The sequence below is a fragment of the Clupea harengus genome, chromosome 9, assembly GCF_900700415.2.
Source record: "Clupea harengus chromosome 9, Ch_v2.0.2, whole genome shotgun sequence".
Taxonomy (NCBI): domain Eukaryota; kingdom Metazoa; phylum Chordata; class Actinopteri; order Clupeiformes; family Clupeidae; genus Clupea; species Clupea harengus.
In genome coordinates, this window is record NC_045160.1 from 7,473,870 (window position 1) to 7,482,990 (window position 9,121).

Consider the following 9,121-nt stretch of genomic DNA (forward strand, 5'->3'; position numbering starts at 1 on the left):
CTCCTGCCAACTGCATTATTCAGTGGGCGTTCACTCAATAGTTTCATAGTTCCTTTAGGAATGAAAATCAAACCCTCCATGTTCAGCCTGTTGGGCGTCATCCTGTGTTTTCACGCTGTTTGTTTCTGAGGCCTTGAGTAAAGCCCCTCTGTCTGTTGCACCAGTAGATTACTTGCCATGGTCCAGGGTAGGCATGCACCTGCAGGGTCTGCTCTGTGTGTGTGTGTGGGGGGGGGGGGGGGGTTCTGTTCATGCTTCCTCCAGTTCATGCATTTACTTTTGACCAATGTCAAGATTCAGCCCTTCCTTTAAATGATACTCACTCAGTGTGTTCTGCAATGTCAGCTCACTACTGCAGGAATCCTGAGACAGTATAGTACACATGTTGACCCGTTTTGAACATGTGTTCTGGAGTTATGCCTGAATTAAGTCTCTCTTTCTTTGTCTTGTTTTGGACAAATCTGAAAAGAATCAGGCTTTATCATGAATGTTACACACTCATCCTGTATGCCTCGTACTGCAACCAGCTCGCCAGAATCCTGAGAGAGAGAGCAGGAGACTGCTGTTTTGTGCTATTGTAAAAGAAATGCACTGTGAATAACCAGTACTATAAGAAATGTGAAGGACAGTTGTGGGATTGCAAAAGTGGGTGTAATTGTTTCAGTGTCCACTAGGTGGAGCTGTGCTCCAAAGTATAATGTGTGTCAGGGCCCTAGAGAATGACACGGCTCGTGTTCTCATGGGGGATTGATTTAGTGATGTATTTTGTATGGCAGTGGGTGAGTGTTTGGAGAAGTGCAGAACCCTATGTCCTCTCATTGCCTAAATGTGCATGTCTGTGATTGCTTCCAGATGTATGCGGAATGCCTTGCTATCTCTCTCTCCCTCTATCCCTCTCTCTTTTTTTTCTCTCTCCCTCCCTTTTGCTTTCTTTTTCTCTCCCCCTGTCCCTCTCTCTCTCTCTCTCTTTCGCTCTCTTTCTCTGGCATCACCCAAAGTATCCCTCCCTCTTTCCCACCCACTTGCTTTTTCCAAAAGTTTTGGACTTAACATTTCCTCTGCCAAAGGCCTCCATTTCCTGTCTTGTTCCTTGGGATTGGCAAAGAAAAGCAGGGGGGAATTAGGCTTCTTTCTCTCGCAGCTCATCTGATATCCCATAGCTTACACGACTCTTTAAGTCCGTCAGATTACGGGGAGTGGGAATGGGAAGAGCCTGCACTGCACAGTTTTCAGTGCACATGATCGCTGCCAACTGTGCTTTTGAAACTGATCATTTTCATAAACGCCTCCTTTTACTGCCAGCTGCACCTTGACCCAGAAGAGCACAACTCGCACAACAACTGATCCAGAACCTGCCCGAATCTGGCACAGAGCCGGCCCAGACTCGACTCCTGTCTGTGCTGGGTTTTGTTTTGTTTTGCAGAGGTGAAAATGTAAAAGTGGTTTGTTTTTCTTCTGCTGCCTCACTGCGAAAGCCTGCATTGAAACGGGGGCCTGCGAGATAATGACATGTTAATGCATGTGTGTCTCCATGAAGGTTTGTTTGCCTATTGATATTTTCTCCCGTTGGGCACGAAGGCGTCCATCTGTGTTTGTGCTCTCCTCCCTACTTCATGCAGCAGGGTGGAGGTGGGGTGGCGTGGCGGAGGTGGATGAGGGGGCAGTTCATGTGAAGCGCCTGACAAATTGTTTATCTTCCTGAGACAGGAAACGCTGAGTCACTTTGGCCACCTTCTCTCTCTCTCTCTCTCTCTCTCTGACATAGGCACACACACGCTCCCTCTCTCGCCTCATTTTTCTCTCTCTCCCTCTCATCCAGCTGCCCCATCCATCCATCTAGTCCTCGCTCCCTCCCTCCCACTGCCTGAACCCAGCTTTGGAGGTCACATAAACAGGAAAGTGTGTTTTTCTCTGCCTCGTCGCTCCTCGTCGCTCCCCTTCACTCCTCATTTCCCGTCTCCTCACGTGATGTAAGCCCCCACCACTCCTCCTCCAGGAACCGTCCCCAAGATGTTTATAAGCTCAGTAATATGTGTGCCTGTTGGTGTGAGACATGGGTGGGGGGAGGGGGCTGGGCACATTAAGCAAGTACACCCTGTGGAAAAATAACCCTGGGTATGAGTTCACAGCCCCTTGTAAATCTCTGGGGTTTGTTTGGTGCCAAGGGCCAGGTTACACAACAGCAGCCACGTCTGAACAGCAGCCGAGGAGGGGAGGTGGTGGTGTTTTTTTTTTGTGTGTGTTTTTGTTTGGTTCCTGCTTTGTTTTGACTCCAACATGTCCACATGTCTGTGGGCCAGGAGAGGGAGAGCGGAGGAGGAGCTCGCTGGGCAGTGGGCAGTGTTTATAGCCCTCACTCCCAAAGCCCTCAGTCCTCGCATGCAAACAGCACGTGGTTCCAGCTCCTCTCAAAACAGAAAAGAAAAGAAAGAAAAAACACCTGGATCTTTTTATGTGGACACTCACCACGACCTGACAGTTGGTAAAGATACGGTACTTTTTTTCTCTCTCTCTCTATACTCTCTTTCCTCTGTTTTGCACAGTGTTCAGTTGGTTGTGTTTTTATTTTCATTTTGGTGTCTGTTTTTCTACTTGTGCCTGCCGTAGATTGGGTTGTGGTGACTGCATTGCTCTTGATTGAGTTTTATGTTTCTTGTTTCTGTTTCTTGCGAATCTGAACTTGAGATCTGCATAGGAACATGGCTTTAGGCTGTTTATACTGGATGAAGAGCTCACAGGTGCTTTGAATTGGCAGAAGTTGGTGAACTTGAACTTGTGTCCAGTCTGAAGCTCTTATACATCACTCACTCAAGAGAGTGTTTATCAATCTTTTGCACCAGGGAAGGAAGTGTGGCACATACTTTACAGATCTGGGGTCTGCTTCTAAAGCACTCTAGCTACTGTGTCCCATCACATACTTTACAGATTTGGGGTCTGCTTCTAAAGCACTCTAGCTACTGTGTCCCATCACATACTTTACAGATCTGGGGTCTGCTTCTAAAGCACTCTAGCTACTGTGTCCCATCACATACTTTACAGATCTGGGGTCTGCTTCTAAAGCACTCTAGCTACTGTGTCCCATCACATACTTTACAGATCTGGGGTCTGCTTCTAAAGCACTAGCTACTGTGTCCCATCTGGCCCCATTGTTTGCATGGCCTGGAGACACAGTGGATGATTGCAAACAGAAACCTCAATGTGTTGCAACAGCAAAATGTGCAAGACAGACGTTCGAGCACTGGTGCTTTTGGATGAGGACACAGAGGAGGAGGAGGAGGAGGTGGTGGAGGTGTCCGAAGTGAATCTCCTCACATTAACCTCAGACTCTTCAGGACAACAGGTAGGGTTATGGAGTCTTTCACAGACACTACAGATAACTACTTCCTGCATTGTCAGTGATGATTTACAAATAAGAACAACGATGTGATTCTCTGTAACAGACTAGAGAGTTGGCCAATGTCGCCATGCATGGCCATTGAAATAAATGTGTTTATATGGAAGAGACCAGACTAGAGAGGTGGCCTGTAATTAACAGTAGTGCTGTTTATATTTTAGGTTAACTCCTTGAACTTGATGATTGCAGGGCAGGAATGATGTGTCTGGCATTGGAGAGCACATTAGACCCACATCATGGGGATGAAAGAGTTAATGCGGTATGGATTTCTACCTGTGTGGGAGAGAGGCATGGGTAGGATGAAAATGAGAAGGAAGACTGTAGGAATGGATGAAAGGACCTGACAGGAGGAAAAAAAACTAAGTGTTGAAATGAGATGACTAATTATGTGTGGGAGGTAAGTCTGTCCCTTATTATAAAGCCAAAAACAGGGCAAAATAAAAAGTAAAAACTCTCGTTGAACATCTGCATTGCACAGAGGGGGCAACAAATGAATAGAGACATGCATCAGTTTGCTTTCCATCTGAAATATTACCCAAAAGGCTTTGTCACCTTTTTCATAGAGAATGTTTAGTGAAGATGAGCAGCAACAATCCCATACGATTCGACTTATTTTTGTATACTTTGTTACTTTTGTACACAGATCAGGCAGGAGTTTGGACAGGAGAAATACGTGTCACTTTGTGAGAGAGATAGACAGACAGACAGACAGACAGACAGACAGACAGACCGACAACCAGGAAGAGAAATAAAACGTGTCAAATAAAAAGTACATGTGATTTGTGTTTTGCAGCTTTCTTACTACTGACTACAGAAACCCAAAGCCACTGCTGATAAAAAGTCTCTCGGCACTCTTTCCAGCCAGACACATAAAGCCCTGGAGATCTGATGGGACTGCGAGGACATACCCCAAATGTATCCTGGCAAAATGGAACCTCATGGTGTCCTGCTGATCAAGCAACACAGTGCAGAGTAAACCTGTGTAAGAGCCCTCCTTCCCCAGCTCTTGGCCCTGAACAGTAAGAGTTTACATGCTGTGGAGGCTGTTCAGCAGCATGTACTCCCTTACAGTGCAAGGACTGGAGCCCCTCTCCCAAGAGACTCGGGTCACAGCAGACCTGAGAGTTGGACACGACAGCCGGAGACAGAGTTTGTGCTTACTTTTTTTATTAGTTGTGCTGAAGTTTTACATTGAAGGTATGAATCACATCATATGTGTCTCATCAATGAGGTTGTTTTTGTTTTGTTTTTGTTTTATTAAAAAAACAAACAAACATTTCTTTCATCTCTTTATTTAATTGTATCTTATGTCTAACTGGACCACGACACACCTGAGTGGACAGTACCCTGTGAAGTGTGGTCGAACACGCTGACAGATTGACCTTTTTCTCTTATGCAGAGGATTTGGCCCTGTTGGACAACCTGTGGTGCTTCACTGAGTCCCTCTTCTCTTCCTGACCCTTTCTCACTGTTCTGCTGTGAAGATCAGCAGCTAAGCTCTGATGTCCAACAGAATGTGTGTTTTGCACACTGGTCCTCAGAATGGAATGAAACTGTGGAATAACACAGCCCTCTGTGGGAGTTGTCTGTCCTGTAAGAAATGGACAGCTGACCCATTAACCTATCAGTGAGTCTCTATCTGGTAAGTCAACATGTAAAATGAGTTATGAGTGGATGAACCCATCACAGGCTCTGTGTGCCTCTGGTCATCTGTGGCAGCATTTTCAATGTGATTCTGAAGGCTCTGCTGTGCGCTGCCACAGAGCATAGAAGAGCCTTTCTCTTTATTACCTATCATATTTACCAACTTGTTTCTTGTAGCTTTAAAAAGCAGATTAATTAAATGGCTACAGCACCATAGCGGCACCTGAGTTCTAACCAAGAGCAACCAGTAAAGCAGGCTATTAACAATTTCCTTCTCATTGTGTGCATGTTACTTCAAGAATGACACACCTGTACTGTTGCATTTAGAACTTTCACTACATATAACATACAGAGTTTCGAACAAAGCAGAAAAAAAGAACAATGCCAGCAAAATTTTGAATCCAAATTTCGTTGTATGCAAATAAAATGACAATAAAGGCTTATATATTCTATTTTCTAAAACTAATATAGAATAGCTCCATCACTGTGATGTCTGCCCCTTAGCGACCATGGCTGTAGACTGTTACCAATGGTGTCGTTGCTACAGTAACAATCTAAAGCCACGGTAGCCATGGCGACAGCAGCAGGGGGAAAAAATGGGGGTTCGCCGTGGAAACTGTGGAAGAGGCGATCTGATTGGCTGAGCCGTCGTTGAGCTTGCATGTACGCCAATGCAGTGGTTTCCTGGAGAGTCATCGCTGTTCCTTCTCAGTTGTTTGCTTCTTTTATCTGACCCTCAAAGCACCGGAGATGCGAGCGAGCGCACGTGGACACAACTGCTCCGCAGGCCTTCCCACGCTGCGTTCTGGGCTTGTAGAGGCTTGACAGACATCAGTAGCCATGACTGTAGACTGTTACTGTACTTTCACCGAGTCATACCAGTAAGCAGTCTAGAGCCAAGGTGTTGATGCACTGTCCTTAAAGATGTAAGTAGTGCTCTCATAGCAATCTCTCTCATCAGTGCATTTACCTAAAAAGACTTTAAGAATTATTACATTATGTTGGTCGGTGATATGGCTAGATAGGTAGCGGGTGACTTAGCCTACGTAGCCTATCATCAACCCAGGATATATTTTTACAGCAAATCATTCACACAAAGTCAAGACTGCTGTGACTGCAGTTAAGTAACAGATACACTCAAATGCACAACGGTCAGTCAAATTACGGTGGTCAGAGTCAGAGACCAACGTAGTGACCCAGTTCTGGTGCCAGGTATTGATTGCGGTGCAGCTTATCTGTGACTGACTCCGTAACAGGATATTGAGTGCCAGTGATATCTTATGCAAGATGAATTGAGTAACACACTTTGACGTCAAAGCTTCCGAATTGTATGTATAATGACACCATAAACCTATTTCCATTAAGACTCGACGGCTACAAGAGCCTGTTGATTCTAAACGCCGGAACAGCAGTACGTGAACGTATACTACTACGACCGGAAGAGTGTGTGTACAGTAGCAGCTTCTCAAACAGTTCATGCGTTTTATTAATAATTTAAAAAACGTCTCGCAATCTTAATTTTCTAATGGGGGTTCGTTCGCTGTCCATGGTGCTAACTACCGTAAGTACTGTGCTAAGCGCAATCCGTCTTTTTATGCAAAGGATTGAAAATCAGAAAATCAGGTTTCCAACTCGTGAATGAAACCTCTATCTTAAGCCTGCGTCTTAAACTGCATTTTTAGCAGCTGAAGAGCAGGCAGTGTGTAAACATGCTTCCAAGGCCAAGCCATTTCCCTTGGTTAAAGTGACAGTGATGAGAGTGAACTTTCAGCACCTTGGACAGATGCAGACTTGTCCAACATTACATCGACACTGATCTTTTTATGCTCTATGTAATAGCAATGTTGGGCAGTTAGTGTAAGCGACGAATAACTTATACCTTGAAAATTCAAAGAATTCAAAGTTTAGATATCCGATTAGCATTGAAGAGCATCGCAGAAAATACTCTAATTCGAATGCAACCCCTCAGAGGTGTCAGATAGAAGACATCTGCGAGCACAAGAGCAACTGCAAGAGACATCAGGGCTGATGCGGGGTGGTTGGAGAAAACAATGAACACCCGGAGCATGTGCATTAGTATTCTGCGCACCACACTCGGAGATGCCCAGGGGATATTGGAATGTTCCCCACGCACAGCCCACCCCCACATCCCAGCCCACTGCCAGCGAGATCGCAATGCGGGTGATGGACAGTTGCGCTGCCTAGGTGCGCTGCCTCTTTAAAGGGTCCCGCCGGGCGATTGGAAATCGTCGACATGTGCGCAGTAGTGACGCAGGATTGACTTCATCTCCAAGTACGTCACAACATTGAAATTTCAAAGGCAAAGGAGAAAGGGGCGCTGGGAATGAAGTGATTTGATTATTCCGAACGCCATAGGATGTTGGTGTTCAGACCTGCCAGTCAAATGCGCCCAAATATTTCAATTGCAAGACATTTTTTTTAAATGTGTCGATTTTGGTGATTCTGTCCACGAAGTAAATAGAAGTCTACTCGTTTCCGTTATACAATTTAAACACGGAGACTACATGTTAATACTAAACTGCAAAAACTGACAAGTATGTGAGAACTAAAGACACGATTTATCACAGGCTTCAATTTGACAAAAACTTAACTGCCCTGTTTAAGTTAAGCTATCATAACAGTTTCACGTTGTTTTTCTCGATAATATTATGTTGTAGCCAAGTAATAAGGAAAGTATTAATTGAAATGTAATTGTTCGAGATTAATCCTCATCTAATCACAAGTAATTACTCGTCGGAATGGCACCGAGTAAAGCAAAAAAAAAAAATACATCTGGCTGGGATTTGTTTTATTAATAACCCAGACTGCCTGTCATCTACAGCAAGAATCTACACTAAATGTGCACCCTGACCCATTTTCGACGAACCAAAATGACTTAGATATTTCTGAGGTAAATAATTATCCTCAGACACACACCCGTGTGGCATGTAACATGCAAAGCCCACCGACTCAAATCTGGATCTGGCGTTCTCAGTCCTGTCGGTACCCATGTGCGCTAAAGTGAGTCACACTGCAGCAACTTTCAGCCCCCTTATCAGCCACCGTACATTCACTAAAAGGCCCGCATATGGAATTAAAGTCGTGACATTATTACCATAATCAAACAACTTTTTAAATCATCATAGTTCGTCGATTCATGACGATGTTTATCCAATCCTAACGCTGCTGTGATGGCATTCTTTGGCGAGGAATAACAGACATACAGGTAAGGTAAAAGGCATGGTATTTCAAAGTTGAAGCCAATATAAAGAGAAACGTACCTGATTTAAAGCAATGTCCAGTTCAACACCTCTTGTCATTATTTGTCACCAGTCGCAAGACTCGTCAGTAAATATTGAAGTTAAGCCTGACTCCTACATCATGCTAGAAATATTTATGAGAAAGAGGCTAACCAAGTAGCCTACTAATCGTCTACTATCTAGGCTACTGCTATCAGAATTGTCCCTTCTGTTTTATCCTCTGACACCCTTCGTATCATATACACTAGTGAAATTTAGCGGGCTCTCCCATCGTTGGCTTTTTATAGACATGCCCGTAGTAGTAATGGGTGAGGGAGGGGGGACTCATTCATTGAAAAACATCACCTACATTGGGCTTGTACGTGGACGTCTACGTCACTACGGCACTACGTCACTGAGGAAATGCAACGGGAGGACGCCAGGGTTCCGTGTGGAGCCAGAGAGCATAACAAAATGCGTAAAGAAGCTCACGACTCAAGCGCAATAATGCCCAAGGATGATTTACTGAGTGATGTGTTGAGTATTCCTTTTGATAAATCATTTATATATAAATCATTGGAGGGAATTCAGTATACAGTACGCAATATCGATCTTAAAGACAATGCGCGTAATGGCGAAATGTGCGTGATATGTACAGATGCCAATATTTTCAAGGAATTTTCACATTGCTGTGGGCCACATTTGTGTTCAGTTTGCAGTAGGTCCACTAATTAGTACGCTGGAAATGTTTAAGACATAACATGAGGGTTTACTTAATTGTTTGGTAATTCAATTCGACATTATTTTTGTCTACATCATACATATTTTAAACATCCGCCGATTA

The 9,121-nt window shown here is 44.4% G+C and overlaps 2 long non-coding RNA genes across 2 annotated transcripts in view; one reads left to right on the forward strand and one right to left on the reverse strand.

Annotated features, from left to right (window-relative positions):
• Positions 1–713: 713 nt before the first annotated feature.
• LOC116221798 lies at positions 714–4,668 on the forward strand. The gene is made up of 2 exons (XR_004164275.2): positions 714–3,791; positions 4,188–4,668. It is a non-coding gene; the product is annotated as an uncharacterized LOC116221798 (long non-coding RNA).
• The window catches only part of LOC116221799, a 5,509-nt gene continuing 932 nt past the window's right edge, over positions 4,545–9,121 (reverse strand). The window contains exons 1-2 of the long non-coding RNA XR_004164276.2: positions 8,320–9,121; positions 4,545–6,008 (exon numbers count right to left, since the gene is read on the reverse strand). The exon at positions 8,320–9,121 is cut by the window's right edge and continues 932 nt beyond it. This is a non-coding gene — a long non-coding RNA (uncharacterized LOC116221799). The remainder of the gene's footprint in view (positions 6,009–8,319) is intronic.